The sequence below is a fragment of the Monodelphis domestica genome, chromosome 2 (genome assembly GCF_027887165.1).
Source record: "Monodelphis domestica isolate mMonDom1 chromosome 2, mMonDom1.pri, whole genome shotgun sequence".
NCBI lineage: Eukaryota > Metazoa > Chordata > Mammalia > Didelphimorphia > Didelphidae > Monodelphis > Monodelphis domestica.
Window position 1 is genome coordinate 386796689 of NC_077228.1, and position 21907 is coordinate 386818595.

Here is a 21907-nt window from a genome sequence, read left to right on the forward strand (position 1 = left end):
TATCTAATAGCTCCTTTTTTGCTGCTTTGCAAACATGACAAAGTCACAATCAATCCTTAAAAAAAACCATCAGAGGATCCAACTATCCCTATCATTCCACATCTTTCCTCTTATCTTCTGAACTCCATGGGAAAATAGTTCATAATAGATACTGCTTCTCAATTTCTTCTAACTTTGCAACTTAGCTTCAGAACTTTCATTCAAATGAAATTACTCTCTCCAAATTGATCAACAACTTTTAATGTCAAATCCAATGGTCTTTTCTCAGTCCTCATCCTTAACTTTTCTGCAGAACTTAATAGTATTGACCCATTCCTACTGAAAACACTAGAAAACTAAGAATAAAAGGGCCTCTCCTTAAAATAAAAAGTCACATTTATTTAAAGCCATCAGCAAGTATCATCTGCCATTGGGATAAACTAGAAGCCTTCCCAATAAAATCAGGAATGAAGCAAGGATACCCATTATCACCTATATATATTGTGTCCATATCTAGTATTGTGACTATATATGTATATATAGTTTCTATAAAAATATATAGTGTACTACAAATCCTAGCTTTCGCAATTAAAGAAAAAGAAATTGAAGGAATTAAAGTAGACAAGTAAACTAGACTATCACTCTCTGTGGATGATATGATGACATACTTCAAAAACTCTTAGAAAATGAACAAAAAAACAGTTAAAATAATAACATTAGCAAAGTTGCGTATGCAAATTAAATCCACATAAATCATCACATTTCTATATATTTCCAAAAAAACTCCACAGCAAGAGGGAGAAAGAGAAGTTCCATTTAAAATCACTCTAGACAATATAAAATACTTAAGAATTTATTTGCCAAGACAAACACAGGAATCATGAACACAACTACAAAACACTTTTCACACAAAGTTAGATCTAAACAACTGGAAAAACAATAATCGCTCATGGTAAGGCTGAGCAAATATAATAAAAATTATAATCCTACCTAAATTCATTTCTTCAGTGCTATTCCAATCAAACTACAAAAACAATTTATAGAACTAGATTAACAAAATTCATCTAGAACAACAAAAACAAGAATATCAAGGAAACTAATAAAAAAAAGTGAAGGATGGTGACCTAGCAATATCAAATCTTAAAACTATACTATAAAGCAGTGATCATTAATTAAAACAATCTGGTACTGGCTAAGAAATAGAAGGGTGGAACAATGGAATAGATGAGGGGTAAATGGCCTCAGCAATTTAGTATTTGATAAAGCTAAAGATCCCAACTTTGGGGATCAAAATTCATTATTTGACAAGAACTGCTGAGAAAAATTAGAAAATAAAATGGCAAAATTTGTTTAGATCAATATCTCACAACGTAAACCCTCGTTGGCCAAGAGGCCACATGCATGCAGAGCCTGCACTTGGAGATCTGCTCTGTCCCCCTACCCCTCTCTATCCAGCTCCCCAAAGCAATCACTCTCCCTCAGCTCTCTCTCTCTGGTTATGTATGTAGTGTGTGTGTATTGGGGTAGGGTGTGGGGAGAGGCACCTCAAGGACAGCTTGAATTTGCCCTCTGGTCAAAATGGGTGTAGTATTTAAACATAAAGAGTGGTGATATAAGTAAATTAGGGAACCATAAAATAATTTACCTGTCAGATCTATGGAAAAAGGAAGACATTACCAGACAAGAGATAAAGAACATTATAAGATGTAAAATTAAATTTAAAAGGGTTTGTTCAAACAAAGCCAATGCAACCAAGATTAGAAGGGAAAAACAAATTGGGAGAAAATTTTCATAACAAATTTCTCTGATAAAGGTCTTATTTCTTAAATATATAAAAAACTAAGTCAAATTTATAGGAATCTAAGTCATTCCCCAATTGATAAATGGTCAAAGGATATAAATAGGCAGTTTTCAGATGAAGAAATCAAAGCTACCAATAATCATATGGGAAAGGGTTATAAATCCCTCTTCAATTAAAGAAAATGCAAATTAAAGCAACTCTGAGTTATTACTACCTCACATCTATAAGATTAGCCAATATGACAATAAGGGAAAACAATAAAGGTTGGAAGGAATATGGCAAAATTGTTGGTAGAGTTATGAACATTCTGGAAGAAATTTGGAATTATGCCCATAGGGGCTATAAAATACCACTACTAGGTCTGTATCCCAAAGAGATTTTTTAAAAAAGGAAAAGAACCTGTTTGTACAAAAATATTTATAGCTATTCTTTTTGTGCTGGCAAAGAATTGGGAAAAGGCTTAACAGATTGTGATATATGATGGTGATGGAATACTATTGTGTTATAAGGAATGATGAGCAAGATGATTTCAGAAAGAGCTGAAGAGACCTACATGAACTGATGCAGAATGAAATAAGCAGATTCAGGAGATCATTACTGTCACAACAATACTATGGAATGATCACATGTGATAGACTTTGCTACTGACAGCAATATAACAGTCCAGGACAATTCTGAGGGACTTATGAAAAAGAATGTTCTTCACTGTCAAAGAAAGAACTGTTGCACTAAGAATGTTTACAAAAAATAAATACGGAAATGTTTTATATGATAATATATGTATAACCCTGACTGAATTACATGTCAGCTCTGGGAACAGGGAGGGACAAAAAGAGGGAGACAATATGGATCATGTAACTTCAAAAAACGTATCTGTGGAAATTTGTTATTAAATTAAAAAATTGTTTTATAAAAGAATACTGTTGGCTCACCTCTCCTACCTCGTTACCTATCCTACCACCTCTGTGAGTGCTCCTCAGGCTTCTTTGCTGGATCTTCATCCCTATCATGATCACTAACTCTGGTTGGTGTCCCCCTAAGATTCTGTACTGGGCCAAGTTCAGTCTCTTCAAGGGGTCTTAACCTAGAGTCAATAGACTTTAAAAAAAAAATTGTTAACTATTTCAATACAGTCAATTCCCTTTGTATTCCTATGTTTTTGGTTGTTTGGTGGGTTTTTTTGCACTTAAGAAAAGCATTATGTCATATAAATCAATCAACATGCCCTTTTAAACTAATTTCACACAATTTATGAATCAATTCATAAATGTTTGAAGTGTTCCTCTTGCCAGGCACCATGCTAAACAATGAAAGTAAAAGTATAAACAATGAAAATAATCCCTACTTGCCAAAAGTTTAAATTTAGTTGAAAGAAATTAAAGCTTTAACCTGGAGAAGAAAAAAAGACTTATGATAGACATCATGGCTATTTTCAAATATTTGATTATGGCTGTGGGCAGGCACAGTCCAGCGGAGTTGCAAGGGCCACAGCGGAGGTGGAAGTGGAGGCCCGGGGGAAGTAAATGGTTTTACCCAGTGGGCCCCACATTGCCTCTTATCCTATCTATGTGGGGCCATGGTGTTCACGTTCTCTGCCTTCTGCTACATGCTGGCACTGCTACTCACCGCTGCCATCATCTTATTCGCTGTGTGGCACATTAGAGCATTTGATGAACTAAGACTGATTACAAGAATCCTATAGATCAATGTAATACACTCAATCCTCTTATACTTCCAGAATATCTCATCCATGCTTTCTTTTGTATCATGTTTCTCTGTGCAGCAGAATGGCTTACACTGGGTCTCAAAATGCCACTCTTGGCATATCATATTTGGAGGTAGATGAGTAGACCAGTGTGATGAGTGGACCAGGACTTTATGATCCTACAACCATCATGAATACAGCTATTCTAGCATACTGTCAGAAAGAAGGATGGTGCGAACTAGCTTTTTACTTACTATCATTTTTTTATTACTTATATGGCATGATTTATGTTTTGGTGAGCTCTTAAGATGATATTCAGCAGACTCAGTCCAGTTAAACATGCAAAAGCCACAAAGTTGAAAGGATTCTGTCCAACAAGAACCTGTTTCCAAGATTAGCTTATGGAATATGATCAGTTACTTGGAAAGAAAAAGACTCCTTATTTTTAAAATATTTCCACTTTTTTTTATTTGTGGAAAGACTTTTCTTATGTTATGCTCTGACAAAGAAATTAAATGGAATTACGTATAAATGAATATAAAAGGATTACCTCTGGTATTGACAGGTTTGAACTTGTATTCCCTAGGAACAGCCATAATTTTCTGAATAATTGTATTAATTATTGACTGTCTTTAGCCTATTGGAAGTTTTTGTTTACAGGCGCTTATAGTAGCTTATTTTGGTTCTATTGAAATACTACTTATAAATTAGTTATAGAGATCAAGTGCTTTTGAAGGACTGAAAACTGTATATGTGACCTTGTGGAAAACTTCACAGGTTTCTTCATATATCATGTAGAAGATTACATGGGTATATTTACAAAAATAAGGTTGATGGGATTTTTTTAAACATCTGAATATTAGCCCTATATATTGCATGACCTAGGAATTTCCCAAAATAGTTCCATACAAATCATATATTTAATTCTTAAGCATAAGTGAACTTACTAAGAATATATTCTAAATTATCTTGGAATGCATTTAAAGTTATTTTAAATGTTTCCATTTGTAGAAGTCACTTAGTAAGAAATTCAGTATTCTAATTATTGTTACAATCTAATGATAAGATATTCTTAAGGACTTGCAAGTTATACCTTAGATGTTCAGAACAAAAAAATGAGAGAGAATATTATGTATCTACCCTGCTATTCCTTAGTGCAATACAATAAAAGTCTAAAATTAAAAATCAAATATTTGATTAATTATGAAGCATTCTTCCACAAGTAGACTTTGTTTTGCTTTTGCTTCAGAAAGCAAAATAGGAGTGATAGGTGAGAATCAAAGAGTCAGAATTAGAGTTGATAAAAGGGGGAAAATTCTTAATTAGAAGTAGGATGGGATCATGAGAGACGAATGGAGTTCCCCTTCACTTGCTGTTTTCAAGGGAATACTGGATTGACATTATGTTTAAGGAATCCTTATTCTGGTATTTTAGCCTGTGCTATGAGATCCTTTTCAGTTCTAAAATTCTGTAGTATGATCCCTCTTTTAAAATTTGCTCTTAAGAAATACAAGAAACAGGGTCAGCTAGATAGCACACTGGATAGGACACTAGGCCTGGAATCAGGAAGACCTGATGACCTCAGATGCCTCTTCTGTCTTAAAATTACTATTAAGACAGAAGGTAAAAGCTATTTTAAAAATTGAGAAATTTCTTTTCTATCAACTGAGAAATAGCTGACCAAACCATAATAAATTAATGTAATGGAACATTACCGTATCACAAGTATGCTGTATATAGAAAATTAAGGAGTATGTAGAGTGAAGTAATCAGATCGTGAAAAACAACATAGACAATAATAGAATATTCTCACCCCAATGGTTCTTACTTACACTTAATTCCCCCTTCTATATATCCTTTCAATAGGTGACAAGGGCCTATCTGGTGTTTCTTTAACAAGGCATTCCATTAATTTTCACTTGTTGTTCCTCATGCCTGGAATTTCCTCCTCCTTGTCTCAACCTTTTATCTTCATCCTAGTAAATTAAAATTCCAAGCCTTTCCTAGTCCCACTTAATGCTAGTGCCTTCCCTTTGAAATTATCTCTCCATTTATACTGTGTGTGTGTATATATATATATATATATATATATATATATATATATATATATATAATTAAACTATGACTTTTTTGTACAAAGCTGTTTGCATGCTATCTACCTCATTAAAGTGTAAGCTTGGGGGCAGCTGGGTAGCTCAGTGGATTGAGAGCTAGCCCTAGAGACGGGAGGTCCTAGGTTCAAATCTGGCCTCAGACACTTCCCAGCTGTGTGACCCTGGGCAAGTCACTTGACCCCCATTGCCTAGCCCTTACCACTCTTCTGCCTTGGAGCCAATACACAGTATTGACTCCAAGATGGAAGGTAAGGGTTTAAAAAAAAAAAAGTGTAAGCTCCTGAAGGCCAGGGACTATTTTTATCTTTTTTTTGTACAGTACACAGCACAGTGCTTTGTCCATAGTAGGAATTAATAAATGCTTGCTGACTTGGAAAGAAAAACAATTCAAAACTAAATGTTGGAGTGATCCTAATGATTAAATTAAGCACATCCTCCTGTCCCTTCTAATTGGAATGCTCGAGGTGGAACACTAAACTCTCCCTGAAGTCTTCCTTTAGAGAGGACTGGACCTAGACTGCAGCCCACTCTACCTGTAGCTCTATTTGGTCTCAATTCCAGGTAAAATAAGATAGATGCCTCCTCGGCTCCCACTCTCATGCCAGATACCCCTTGGGCCCCCCTACAATTGCAGGGCCCGGGTTAGTTAGCCTATTCCTGCTTCTGACTGTACTTACCTTACTTACTCAGAACCTGCATTTAAAGAATACTCAACCTGAGCCATGCTCAATCATCTCAACTACGTGTTAGTCTCAGTCCCACACACCCCTACTTTCCAGTCTTCTTGCATGTGTTGTCTTCCCCCATCATAAATAATGTAAGCTCCTTGAAAGCAGGTTATCTTTCTTTTTGCATATATTACTGCCCAGCACAGTTCCTGGAGCACATAGCAACTCTAATTTTCCAAACTCACTCAAAACTGCACTGACATTTCTTGGGTGTTCCAATTCCCTGACCTGATTTTTAAAAATTGACTTAGACTGGAAAACAAAAGTATGCCAAACAAATGCTTATGCTTTTAACAGAAGGATTTGCTTGAATTTTACTGTTTCTACATACAATTATTGCTAACTTTCTGAATCCCCAGATAGTAAATAGACAAATATATTATGGGCATATTAGAACTGAGCATAAAGTACATATCCTAGTTTATCAAACTAAATTACTATCTAACATCATTTTCTAAAAACTGCAAATTTCTTCCCTTTAATGATTTCAAACTTTTCCTTCTCTCAATAAAACAGACATCCATCCAGATTTAAATAAATACCATCCAATTTTAAACATATTTTTTTAAAGTTACTAACAATCCATTGGTTCTTCTCCCTCTTGATTTGTCATAACAGTGATACGTACTCTAAATCCTCCCAAATCCTCTCTATGAAAGCTTACAAAAATAACGGAAATTTATCCTGGAATGATTGTATCAAATTTAACCTACATTGTAGGATTTTCATTTGGAAAAAATATGAAGTATTAAATGACTTAGACTTTGAGAACAAGAGAAATGACATGCCCTTTAAAAGTTTTGCAGGAAACAAGTTCTTATTTCATTCATTTTATGTATACCTTTTAGAAATATTCCATTTTTTGCTTTGTTATATTCATGGACATTTTCTACAAAATATTATTTTAAAATCAGTTTGGCCTGGTTCTTTAAATAAAAGGAGAAGGGAAAAAATGCCCCAGATATGGATTTTTTATCTTCCTCTGAAGGAATAACAGATGATCTCCATTTAAGGACACACAAAGTAGCCACTAGAGATTTTAGAAGGATATTTCATTTGCTTATGCAGAACTAATGTCACTGCATGTTAAGAATGAATGTATAAGAAAAATATATCATGGTTTTCTTTACTAGTTTCAAAGTTATACAATGAACACAAACAGAAATAAACTATAAAACAAAACAAATCTCTAAAAATAAATCACCTCAAAATATTAGAATGCTTTTTCTATCATATATTAAAATTAAGCTTTTATTTATGAAAGCAGCAACAAAAAGTTAAGAAAATAATTACATAGAAGAAATTCATACTCATATACTAGTAAATACTGTTTTTAATAAATTTGAATGTAATAATGTGTAGCCATCCACATTATGCATAATTACATATTTGTTTTATCTTTTCCCCTTAAAAATTACTTAAATAGATTAGATGCATGACTTTTGGGACTCAGCCTAAAGATAGATAAGAACTAATCCAGAAAAGATGCAGTATTTATATGTGAACTTTGGTGGGACCACTGCTAAACAGAAATGACCCAAGTCTAAGCCTAGTCTCCTAAGCGGTACAGGGGTATTAGAAGCAGAGGCTCATGATTTTATTCTTTCTAAGCTTTCAAATAAATGTCCTTTAATAAAGTTCTTAAAAACCCACTAAAAGATGATTACTGGTGTATGTCTATGTATATGCATGCAGCATACATATGGGTACCAAAATGTATATCAACTTGCATTTAAATGAAATTCAATTCTGTGTGTTACTATTAGACAATGATTAAATATAAAATCTTATGGAGGCAGCATTTTTGGCTCAATGATGAAATGGGAATGCTTCTAAGTAGAAGGTTCACATATCATTTATACTTGAAATTTTTACAAGATACAAGTAACTATAAATGTGCAAATTTTTACAATATGCAAAATATCTCTAAGTTGGGGGAGAAATCCTTTAAAAGCTTTCTGAACTTCAAAAACAAAACAAAACATCAAGTGCTAAAAAGGCACTGCCTTATCTCAAGAACCAGCCTTATAGTTGGTTGTTTCCTTTTTCTTTTTTTTTAGTAAGTAAAATATCAAATGCTGATGACCTTTACTTAACTAAAGTAATACTAATCACAGTTCAAGTGAGTTTGGTTGGATAATCTCACAGTGTTGAACTATATGATAACCAATCACAACTTCTGACATCATGAGTCCTCCCCTTGAAACTTATGAGTTTTTCCCTTTCTCCACCTACTTCAACTGTTCCCACAAAGTTGGTGACACTCAAAAAAGTTGCCAGCAAAAGACTAGGATTTTAGACAACTGAGGACACATTTCACTACATGTTCACAATTATCTGAACAGTCAAGGTAAGAGATTTATTTTTTTTACTGTCTTTCAAAACTCTTTAATTTGCTATTTGTATTTAGATCTTAGTCCTTCTTACATATATTGAAACAAATCACAAGGATGTGTTTAAATGGTTTAAGTATTTCAATCATTTTATTTCTGAGCCAGCTGGCGTTTAACTTCTAAATAAAAGCATTTTCCTTAGAACATAAATGTATATACCTCAGAAAATATTTTTTCCATCTCTGAGAGGGGGGGAAATGTGCTTTAGGCACACATACACACATATGTCTGGACCAAAAGTCTGCAGGGTATTTTTTCTTTAGGTATTCCAATTAACATTATAACCTTTACCATAGATTTATTTTTATAAATAATATAATTTATTGTATTCCTTTTAGAATTTTCCATAACATTGCAATCTAGTACATGCTCTTCCTACCTCTTATTGACTAATCTTAACTTTAAAAAATAAAATGTAAAACGAGGAAGATCTTCATTTGGATCTTATAAAATTGCAAAAATCCTTGCGACTACAACAAACACGATTTATTTGCTTGTTTTAGTGACAACTACAACTCCCTATGCTGAAATTAATAAACTGAAAAGTGTAGAAGCTATAAACTGTTTTGCAGAGTATTTCGGGGTCTGTTTTTTTTCTTTCAAAAAGAAAATGCTTTTTTTTAAAGAAAACACTTCTACATGACCTAATATCACATTAAAAATCATGTTCCAAACTGATTTGAATACCAAGCATTAAAGGCTACGTGACGAACCTCAAAGTACTTACCAAATATACAGCAGAAACAGTCATTCCTAACTATAAAACAACCACTTGGCTTTAAAAATGAAGGGAATTCTCTTTGAGAATGAAAATTTTATTTCTACAAACCACACAATTATATGTAAGTATTTATGTTTTAGAAATGATCAGACAAGGTCAAGTTTAAATGAAATGTCTTATACTTTTAGTTGGAGAATTTCCATTAAAATTCAAAGAGCTACTCTTAAAGAGTAAAAAAAAAATTTTTTTTAATCATGATACAACAAGGGGTTGGAGAACTCTTGAATGATTAAGTATAAATATACATTTCATTTTCATAATAGATTTTATTTATACATACTTACACTTAGATCCAGTTTTTAACTAAACAGAAAACTGGAGGTTCTAACCTAAAGCTGAATCAACAGACATAAATTAACGCCTTAGACTGAGTATAGTAACTGAGCCAGTCTTCCCTAGGTTAGCTCCTGAGAATAATTTCAGAAGTACCAGAAAAACTCAAAGTATGATAGAATTTGAAAGCCAAAGGAGATCTTAAAGTCATTTAGCTCAAACTCTTCATTTTAAAACAAACTATTGACCAGAAGAACTGGGTGGATTTACCCACAAGTCACAAAACTATAGGACAAAAAAAAAAATCTAAATCTCTTCACTCAAAGAAGTCAGAACTCCTTCTGCAAATTCCTTTGCCCATCCCCCAAAAAAGTTCCATATGCTATGATGACACCTGAAACAGGATAATTCAAGAAGGCACTAATCACCTGAACAAAAAACAGTAGCTGTACCTTGAAGAGAGAAAACCAAAAGAGGTCTAAAATAAGGTTGACAAGACTCCAAAAATCAAATTTCCCAAACACAATGTATGTATGCTTTGACTCAGCTGAATATAATTAATTCAGTTCCACAAACATTTGCCATTTCTATGCAAACCTAGGGAGGAGAGTTTAATTTAGCTCCTGTCATAGAGCACCCAAATTTTGTTAGGGCTAATGTCCCCCAATTTGACTGGTATTGGTTTCTCACATGAATTTCCTCTTCCTAAATAGTGAGTAAAATAATGAGACAATTTGAAAAACTTATAATTTATTATTAAGATAGTACAAATTGAAAACTAATTTCTCCTCTTCAGAGTTCTGAAAGGATGCCAGTATTTTAGATGTATTTTCTTATGAATGACCAGTCTTAATACTTTTCTTTTTACAATGCCCTGCATCAGTATATGCCTAATTTATATATTTAATATAAAGAATTAGCAAAGAACCTTTAATTTCTCTCTTTAAAGTAGTAACAGTGAGAGATTCAAAGTTACTATGTGTAAGCATGTTATAATTTTCTGAAACTTAATAATTTATAAATACTTGGAAGAGAGGAAGCAAAAGTAAGTGGTTGGGGTAGTGGCTTTAAATTTTATTTTATTAAATTTTTCATGTAAATTTATAAAAGTAATATGTTTTTAATGGACAAAATGGTATTTCCCTGTTCATGGAATAGAGCAATGCCTTTTTTAAATATGCAGATACAAATTTGTATCTGATCCCGCAGGACTGGAATGCTCTATTTTGTCAACTCCAGTTCTGAGTTCCCCCAGCTTCCTTACAGACTCAGCCCAAATCTTAAGTCTAAAGGAGGACTTTTATGGTGCCCTCCAGTCACAAGTACCTTCTTCTCTGAGATAACCTTCCATGTACTTTTGTAGATATCTTGTGTGTACAGTTATTTACATGTCACCCCATCAGAATGTGAGTTCCATGAGGGCAAAGGCAGTGGTTTTGCCCTTTTTAAAAAATCTCCAGTTCCTACCTAGCTCAGTGCTTCCCACAGAGTAAATGCTTAAATATATTCTTATAAACCATCTGACTGATCTAAAATAGGTACCCACTGCTCATTTCTCGGGATTCAAAAGTTTGAGATTGGCAAGAGATAGTGCAACACTGTTGGCTGCTAGTCTTTTCTGGTCCTTCATGTATTGACAACTTAAAAAAAACAGGCAAGCTCTTTCTTAAGCTTCTTCAAGCTACCCTTTCCCCGTCACTCTTCATTTCACTGTAAAATTTGTGTTGAGAATTCTCTGCAATTTCTCTACTATTCTTGATTGTACAGAACCAACTGATTCTTCCTGAAATGTCAATCAAACAGATTGATCAGAGATGAGCAGAGGAGCCACTGTACAAATGTATTTTGGAAGGGAAAGAATTCAGTTAGCTACAGTATCATGGCTAAGTCCCCAAGTTATATACATGGCCTTTGTGGCCATGGCCAAAAAAAAACAAGCAATGCTTTCTTTCAACATTTGCTTGCAATGCAAATAATGATAATTCGAACAATAAAAATTAAGAATAGGCAAAAAGAAAATTGACACAGTGGTCTGAGGGCCTCTAGTGGTCATGTATGCTACCATCAGGATTTCAACAATAAAAAAAGGATATGGAATCTCTTCATCTCCACATTTAGGGAGGGAAAAAAAGGGAGTGGGGGTCCACAAAGAATATAGCCCTGGAGGAAAGGAAGAAAGAGGAGGTAAAGGAGGAGGTGGAGGTGGAGGAGGAGGAGGAGGAGGAGGAGGAGGAGGAGCAGGAGGAGAGAGAAAGAGATCTTAAATCTCACACAAGGCAAGTTCTGCTTCCTCAAAGTAACAAATGATTTTTCAATTTGATCTATTATGAAAGGGGGCCATTAAGGCTCAATTATGACTAAGGGTGGCTACAAAGGTAAATACATACTTTTTTCACCAGTTTCAAGAGCCACAAGGACAAAAATACATACCAAAAATTCAACAGAAAATATAAAGTAATAAAAGATCAACAAAGGGGAGGGGAAAGTACATAAGTAGTTATTCTAACTAATGGATTAACTTGGTACACGTATAGAGGAGTCAGCTCCTTAAAGGGCCAATTCAACTGAGGATAAAATGTTTATCTTTTCAAAGATTTCATGCTGAGTGGAAAAACATTAAGCATTTATTATGTAACAATCATGGTGCTTGTCAAGATTGAGATACAAAAAGAAAAGGCAGAATGCTCTCAAAGAGAAACTGAATAGCCACTTGTTGAGCAAGTATTATATAGGGGATTCTTCCATGTATGTAATGGACTAGATGAACTCAGATTCCTTTCCACTCCTAAAACATGAAGATGCTGATATTTCATGATGTAAATCAAGAGAATTCTTATTTTTAGTAAATTTATTTTTGAGATTTTGATGGGATTAAGATATCCCAACAGGTGGAATCAGTAAGTGAAAATCTGCCTAACTACATAAGTTACCAGGTCCACGAACAATTTTCATATCCTGTCCAGCCATTGCAAGGAGACATGTAGATACATCAAATGAGTACTAACACTGCTACTGTAAAAGCATGATAGTCTGCTTTATAGTTTTCATTCATAATCTCAATGAGTACCTGGATCAAAACACCCTTCCCTGAATACCATTTCCTGTGAGTTTTATCCTTCTATTACTGTTGCTTGGGGTACTACAGCATATCAGTATACTGTGAGTTTCCTCAAGTTTGTTGCAAAATTCTTCCCCATAACCCACCATATCTGAGACTTCCATATTCCCCAAGTCCCTACCCTCAGCTGCAATTTTTCCCCTGCTCTTCCAAGCTTGGTATGGCAAAGAGCTTAAGAAGCAAAACTGCCTGCACTCCTGGAAAAGTCCTGAAGAATTAAAAGAAAGGAGAGGGACAAGAATGGGGTAGGAGAGAGGTAGAAGCCTGAGTAATGTAAGGAGGCTTTGAGTACCTAGAAATTTTTCTTAGTTATCATCTTAAATATTCAATGTGCCTCAATCCCTTCAGCAAAGAATACTGTGCTACTGTGCCAAAAGCCAAAAGCCAAAAGCCAAAAAAAAAAAATAGAATTTCCTTGAGGACTTGGCACACAGTAGACATTTAATAAAAACTTATTAAATTCTGTGAAGCAAAAGTTTAACTGTATTTTCAATGTCTTCCCCTTAAGTAAATTTCTAAAGCCTACAGGAAGTAGTAAATTGGTTGGTTTGAATGTCATTTCCTCTTCCTTTCCAATTATACTTTCTATCCATATACAAAATAGTTTGAGGAAAAACAACAACAACAACAACAAAAGCAAAGTAAAAGAGGCTAAGAAAATCCGTATCAGGAATTTTTGCACCTTGAGAAAATTTATATACTCCCAGAATAAACAAGAGATTTTTCATTAAAAAATTACTACCTCTTTTAGGATATCTTCTATAAGTTTTTAGACTCTAAATGTTGAGATCATGAATACAGTTTTAAAATACTCTTAATTCTGTTTTTCATACCTAAATTATGTATAGATAGATAGATAGATAGATAGATATGTGTGTGTGTATATATATATATATATATATATATATCCTCAAAAAGCAGCTACTATGGAAGTAGACATTATATGGGATGGCAAGATCAGAATTCAAAATATGTCTCCTAACTGATCATCCCAAGAGTTTTATTTTTAGATAGGGGATAAAACATGAGTTTTTATCTCTTGCTATCTCTCTCTACCAAATTCATTTGTAGCTATTAACAGACTCAACTGTGGGAAATAAAAAATATAAAACCAAAACAAACACCAACCTGCCAACCAAGCCATAAATATGTTTAGTTGGGTTTTTTTTTCCCAGTCATGTCCAACTCTTCTTGATCCCTTTTGGGATTTTCTTGGCCAAGATACGGGGGTGATTTGCTATTTCCTTCTCCAGCTCATTTTACAGATGAGGAAACTGCAGTAAACAGCATTAAATGACTTTCCCAGTGTTACAGAGCTAATAAGGGTTCTGAGGCCAGACCTGAAGTCACAAAGGTACCAACCATCTTTCTTCTTCTGTCCAACCAATTTGCTGACACAAATAATCGTTGGTAAGTTCAATTTCAAGTAGATCACTCTACTAATACCTTGACCTATTGAATCACAAAGCTTTTTAAGATTCCATGACTTTAATGTGTACTCTCCATCATCAACATAATCATCATGTTTAGGGTTCATATGTTGATTTAAGGTTTACAAAGTATTCTTACAAATACTGTCCCATTTTATCCTCACAAAAACCCCATTTTACAAATGAGGAAATTTAAGTATAGAAGAGGTTAAATTACTTGTCCAGGATCACATACCTGGGAAATATCTGAGGACTCAAGGTTTCCTGACTTGACAACCAGTGTCCTATCCACTTTGCCATCTAGCTACTGCTACCTAAGATAGCCAAAGCCAAAGTCACAAAGACCTTGCCATCGCCCAAATTTGATTCACTTTTTAAGGCTCTAAACGGTAAAATTCTCTTATTTAATCACAATTTTCTGTCATTTCACTATCTTCTGCTTTCTGAACTTGTTTTTTGTTACCCATGACAGTTTTATTCTCCTGTCTAGTTCTTCTAGTCCACCACTTCTATTCTGATTTCACATTCCTCATAACCTCAATTCAGTTCAGTTATTTCAAACAAGAACTATCTTATAGGAATGAATCTTCCCTCTTATCACTTCAGTTTCATAGTTCCTGCACTGTTAATACACAAACCTGGGTCATAGCCTCACCCACACTCCCCAGCTAGGGAAAACCACAAAGAAATTAAATTGTGCTGACTAGATCCCTTACAAATTCATTTTACTCAACCATATGTTAATCAGGACCTCCAGATGCACAGGAATTTTCTTTTATTTGACTGACTCGCAGTCAGAGTCCCATAATGATTCATCTAAACTTTCTCTCTCCTCAAGCTCTCAACTTCACTCTTAATGATGACTCTTTTAACAGATGATGACCTTCTGCAGAAGACATCAAAAGCATTCATTAGTCCTTTCTTCACATCTCAAAACCTCCAGTCTCACAGAATGAAGTGGCCCTTTCCTTGGCAAGATTAACTACCAGATGCATCATCATTTAAGATCTTTCTCTCACCTTCAATCCCTTTGACTTATAAATATAATGGGTCTCATCAACATTACAGAAACCTTTCCTAGACCTTACAGGGTAACTCCAAGTTTTTTCCTCTGGCTTACTGCTAAATAATTTATAAAGTACAGTCAACATTATTTCCTTCTTCTCATTGACCACTCAGACCTCAATTCCCTAAAACTGGCTGGCCCTAGCATTCTCCTAAAATTGCTCTAAGATTGGTAATTGTGTCTTTTAATTAGAGAATTCAATGAATTTCAGTGGAGTTCTTATTCTCCTTTACTTTTCTGCAAATTATATTAATGAGAAGAAACTCATTCTGAGTTTCTTCACCACACTGATCTCCAGATTCTCCTATCTGGATCTTCCTCACTGATTCATCCTCCTTTCACATGCATACACAACCCAAAGTGTAGACTTCCCTCAAAGCTCTATCCACACAATCTTCTTTTTATATGCTTTTTAATGGCGTCATCCACACCCTTGTCTTAATTCACTTTCTATGAAGATAACATTGCATGGTAAGTACTCCTCCACACCCCCCACCCCCATCCTTGGTTTCATCTTTTTCAATTTCAGTTAATGGCTCAGGTGCACAGTGTGCCAAGTCTTCTGCTTCTGCACTGAAGTTTCTGCCCTCAGTTATGGTCTCTCCACCCAATCAGTTGGTTTGCAGCTTTCACTTAGAAGGATGGGGGTGGGGGTAGGGGAGAGGTCCCTCTATTTTTGTGGGAGGGTACAAGACCATAGAAGGCAAAGCAGACAGGCAGGAGCAGGAAGAGAAAGAGCAGAATTATACAGTAAAGTTAGAACTATCCATGGTTTCATTGGGGACTTGGAACATAGCCCTTGTGGATAAGGGGGGAAAATACTGTACAGTCCTCTACAATAATACACAATGTATTATTACTTTTATTTAATGCCAGTAATGTTCAATTGTATGTTTATCAATTTTGTTATACATATATATGTGTAAGAAAAATCATGTTATATATGGGGTCAGCAAGTTTTTCACTTGAGCTATTCATGGTCAATCTTAGAATATATTCCCCACACATGTGGGGCCCTTAATGCATTCTGAGTTTCCAACTCAAAGGGCTATAAACATTCTGCTTTCCTGTACCCAAGCACTCCAAAGGAGAGGGAAAGGGTACCAGTCAACCTAATCTTACACTGAACAAAAAGCTTTTAAATTGAGAGAGGCTCTAAAAGGATAGGAGGAAACAGAAGTTGGAGCAAGAGGGAGAATGGTAGAACTTATTCAAAAGGTAATAATGTATTTATATCACCAAACTATAGGTCAGAAACAGCTTATCAAAAAAAAATTGTTCAACTAACTAACTAGGCTAGTAAAATATTTTACGTACTGATAAAACCATAACACAACTGTTTAATACCATCTAAGAATGTGACCATTAAAAAATAACTTAAAACTAAATCTATTTTGCCTATTAACATTTTGCCAACTCTGACATTTTATTTGGGCCAATTTCAAAATCCATGGCATTATTGCAACATTTAACAAAAAAAAAAAAAAGACTCCCTGATTATTTTAAGAGACATTGGCATTGGCTTAGGGATGTTAGAACACCAACTGCTTAGGTAAATCATCCTTCTCAATAGTACAGTACTATTTTGGTAAAATGTAAAAACATTTGCACTCTGAAGAAATCCAGGGTTGCATATACTGACTTCACAGATACTTAACAGATCTAGGAAACATTTTAATTATTTACATCCCAAAACAAGTATTCTCAATCATGAAACTGGGTTGATGTTTTTAGTGTTTTTAAAATGGCATTATAAATAAAAATATCTATCCATATTAAATTAAAATGGCAAGAGTAAACCTTGAAGAATAAATTCTCTTCAAAGCAAATTTATACATACGGTTCTAACATTTTTTCTTCTTTTATTAGGTCAAAATTCTACATGTAAAAAAGAAGATCAAATAGTCAAAGACCAAAATCCATATTTTTTTTTAATCTGAACAATTATAAATCACACTTCTTTGCCTTCCGAGTATCATGGAGAAAGTCCAGTACCTCACCCGCTCTGCCATAAGAAGAGCTTCAACTATTGAAATGCCCCAACAAGCTCGTCAAAATCTCCAGGAACTCTTCATAAATTTTTGTCTCATATTAATATGTCTGTTGCTTATTTGTATCATTGTGATGCTTCTCTGAAGTTCTGATACTACTTCCAAGTCTACTCTCCTTCAATGTAGATCTAAAACCTATTATGAGACAAAGAAAAGAAACTGAAACTGTACAAGAAACCCATTTGCTGGGTGTTAAGAATATTCCCATGAAAAAGATGCAAATGATCAACTGATATATTCTCCTCCTGCCTTTAAACTTGGGAAACATTTCTTTCAAGAAGTTATTTACAAGGAGCAATAGCTTAATTATGCATGACATAATTCTGTTCTTTTATTAGGCACTACTTACAAGAGGCTTTGTTTTTTTTTCTTTTTTTTTTATTTTTGAGGCTTTGTTTTCTAAATCACATTTCGGTCAAATCCACTTTATATTCAAAGTAACTATTTCACTGTTTTGGGGATTGAATTCATATTTTATTGTTATTCTCATCAGATATTTAAATTTTCAGTGCTGACAATAATTACCAAAATAGCAATTTGAAATAATGCTTCACCATTGCAACTGAATAGCTTTTTATAATCACTTCAACTTTAGAATATTCACTAAAATTGTAGGTATGCCTTTGGGTTTTTGTTATTGTTTAAAATCACGCACTGCTGAAGTTAAAAATGAAAACTCATGAAATATGTTAAAATAGAAAACTAGATTTTATCCTACACAACATTTCACCTTTATTTAGAGAGGGAGTAAAAAAGAATAAAGAAAGAAAAATATATAGCTCTAAATTTACCTTATATTAAAAAGTTTTCTATTACTTGCAGCTCCAGTTAATTCAACATGACTACTTCATTCAAATTATCTAGTCAATCAAATCTATTCTCCTTCCTAAGTTATTATTATGTTCTGGTAGATAAGGGGAAACAAGTCAATCTGTGAGGGTGATTAGCCTTGACAAAGGAAATGTTCTTCAAGGCAGTTCTGCCACAACCTACAATTGAGACATAAGAAATCTTTACTGAGCACCACTTTATTTAAGACACTGAATGTAGCATTTATAGTGACATTAAGGTCATAGGTGCTTTTTTCTTCTTCTGCTTGAGAAAGGATTTTTAATTTTTTTTTTAGCTTTCAGAATATTAAGTTTTCTTTTAAGACATAAAGAAATAACAAATAATTAATTTCTATGCCTTGTATATTAATATTTTTAAATCCTTAAACTGAGATTTGATATCTATTAGTATAAAACAATGTTTTCTGTGTTTATATACCTATGAGGCATATTCATAAACCAGCTATTTTTGCAATTTTAAAATAGGTCAACTTCTAAATTAACTCCTCACTAAAACACATTATAGCTTTTCTATAGATGCAGAGGATCCTATAAAAAGTTTTCACAATATTTTCCTGGTTGTAAAACGACTTGGTGAATCATACGATCCAATAAGAGATTCTTAGATTTTACAAAGAATGTAGGGAGTATATATACATAATTATATAAAGCAGTGAACCAGAAACTAGTCGGGTAGTGACTGAGACTTGTTGGTATAGTGAAAATTCAGACATGGAGTCAAAAGACTTGAGTTAAAGTCTCCTTTGGCCTAACTCATTCATTAGCTATATGATGATTGAACAAAGACATTAACTATTTTGATTTGTCTTGGAGAATATCAGTATTAAGGGTGATTATGGGCTGTGAATAAGCTAAACTCATCTTATAAACCAAGTATAAACTCTGAAATTTTAAATCATTTTCCAATTGCTTTGTTAATTAGACTATATTAAAAAAAATTAGTATGAGAATTCATTGTATAGTTTCTTCTTCTAAAGAAAAACTTTTATTTCCTACATGAAAATAAAATGAACTTATGTCAAAAATCAAAGAATCATTTACCTTCTATGCAGAAATCAATTCCTTAAAATGAAACTCTTAAGATCATATTTATAGTGATTTAACTATAAACTATAAGGAAAAATAAGAATGCAGTTACATTAAAAATGTTAAGATAAACTGATGTCCAAATACAATTTAAGAACAGTAAATTCTAGTATTACAGTTGGATTAAAATTCTTAAAAGAATTAACTAATTTTAAAGACTTTTATATTATCATTTATATTGTGGTTGGTTAAAATACATATTTGATAGCTAAATGTATTTAATGCAAATAGTCACAATCACATATAAAAAAGAATGTTTTTAATTTAATTACATTGTTTCTATAATGTACTCATTTTACTATGACATAATAAAACAATCCTAAATGCTGAGGGTAGATTTGGCTTTGGAAAAGAGTTTGTTTGCTTTTAAAAATACTGTAAAAATCAGCAGCAAGATTACAACCTGTGGTCACAAGAGGGCAGACTTCTTTAAAATATGAGATTTTCCCCTTCTAATAACTGTACCTGAACTTGCTCTTTAAGAAACACTTATTAATGCACACAAAGGGTATGCGCCTTTCATTACAAAAATTCTATACTTTTACTTGCCTAAATATCATGTGCCAGGCCCAACTTGAGGAATTAATCAAGAAATAAAAACCCAAAATGAATGTAATAATAGAGAATGTCTGGATTGAGGTAGAGAGCAAATCACAAACAAAAGCAATTTTCCTTCTTTACTGGCAATATGCGAATTAATTAAAATCTGAGTTTTTTGCAAGAACCATCTATACATTTGTATACAAAATACTTTCCAGTTTTCCACGTAATGTGGAAAAATCTTAAATCAATTTATTTGATGAAATGTTTGCATTTTTAGCTTCTATATATGTAAATAAAATATGCTAAAATAATTATCAAATGAGATATTGTCATAGTAAGCCCCTATCAGCACTGTAACTAAAGAACTATTTTACATTAAAAAATAATAATAACCTGAACATTTATTTTTCCCAACATAGTAGCTATTCATAGTTCCAATAGCATAATTTTAGGGAAGAAAAACATACGAAAGTAGGCATGTAACCTTAGAATAAAAAGAAATTTTCATTCCCAAGCCTTCCACAGGGACAAAAGATTATAGTAATAATTATATTTTTCAACTCCTAAAGGAACTCTTTGGTCTTAGAGGAATATGATAAGACAGAATGGGTATTGGGGGAGGGAAGAATTAATGCTAGTCTTCCAGAGGGGTTATGAAAAGATCCTCTCTCTCCCTAACAGGGGCAGGCATTGTAAGCAACAGGATTAACAGGCATGTACAGTAAATTCTGGGAAGAATTATAGGCTACTATCTGGTAAAGCCTACACTAAAAGTATCTTCTTAGATGAATACTAATCCATCTCCTTAGAGGGTGAAGGTAACAGTAAGAGTGAGAACTGTAATGTGATCAAGTAAGGAGTTTGTTGTTACCCAATGCATACTCTAAAGATTAGTGCAATGAGCTTATTAAGAACACAACTGTTTTGCAATCATAGTGACCAAGAATGACCAAAATTGAAATCTGAAAAGAAATTCTGTCAACATTACCATTCAGTCTTCTGCAAATCCCCTATTTCTCTCCAACAATCTATTTTTGACAAGATACCTCTTCATTCTATTCCAACAGGGTTGAATATTAGTGAATCTGTGGTACCTAACTTTGTCAACAAAAACTGACTTCATGGAAAGTACAACTATTTGGGTCAACTGACTATCTTCTTGGGTGAAAACGTAAAATATTCATGAACTATATAAACAAGTAGATATTTCAAAAGATACGAGGATCATAAGACAAAACAGGACAGTGTCAGAATTATTGTAAAAGATCCAAGCTTAAAATGACATCTAAGGAAAAGTTAAAGCTCTCTGAAACTGTGTGAAATTTTAATAATTTTAAATCGTCTCATCCCTTGATTTAATATCTTTGACCTCAATAAAATCATTTTACATTTCTGTACTCAAGTTTCCTTCTCTACAAAATGAGAAAGCTGGACCAAGTCATCTCTAAGTGTTTCAACAAGATCTAAATATATACTTTCTTGAGGCAGGAGAGGCAGGAAGACCTGAGTTCAAATCAGGTCTCAGATACTTAGTATCTGTGTGACCCTGGCCAAGCCTCTGTTTGCTTTCAGTTTCCTCAATTTTAAAATACAGATAATAATAATAGCACCTTTCTTTCAGGGTTGTTGTGAGGATGGAATAAAGATAATACTTTTAAAGCCCTTAGTGGGATACCTAGCACAAAGAATGTGCTATATAAATACAGGCTATTATTATTATCATCTAATAAGGTTATTATGTTCTAGACACAAAGGAACATAAAAAGATGTGCATATAATGTCAAAAAATAAATCCAACCTTCAATAAATGTACCAAATGTATTTTATGGCTCAATAAACAAATATTTATTAACCTGTGCCAGGCATTAGGTTAGGTGAGGACATACAAATTAATCAAACAATCCCTATTTACAATCCTTTCTATATGGAAGTCATTGTTTACTATAGAAACTACTTTTCACCATTATAGAAGTATTCTCCCCCGCCTT

The 21907-nt window shown here is 33.5% G+C and overlaps 1 protein-coding gene, 1 non-coding gene and 1 pseudogene across 3 annotated transcripts in view; 2 read left to right on the forward strand and 1 right to left on the reverse strand.

The window, feature by feature from the left end:
* Positions 1-21907, reverse strand: part of CEP85L (centrosomal protein 85 like) — a 156858-nt gene that overhangs the window by 70275 nt on the left and 64676 nt on the right. The gene's annotated exons all lie outside the window — the stretch shown is intronic.
* LOC100617788 (protein cornichon homolog 1-like) lies at positions 3357-3895 on the forward strand (annotated as a pseudogene).
* LOC100617747 (uncharacterized) lies at positions 8534-21316 on the forward strand. The gene is made up of 3 exons (XR_008916651.1): positions 8534-8677; positions 14146-14302; positions 17258-21316. It is a non-coding gene; the product is annotated as an uncharacterized LOC100617747 (transcript).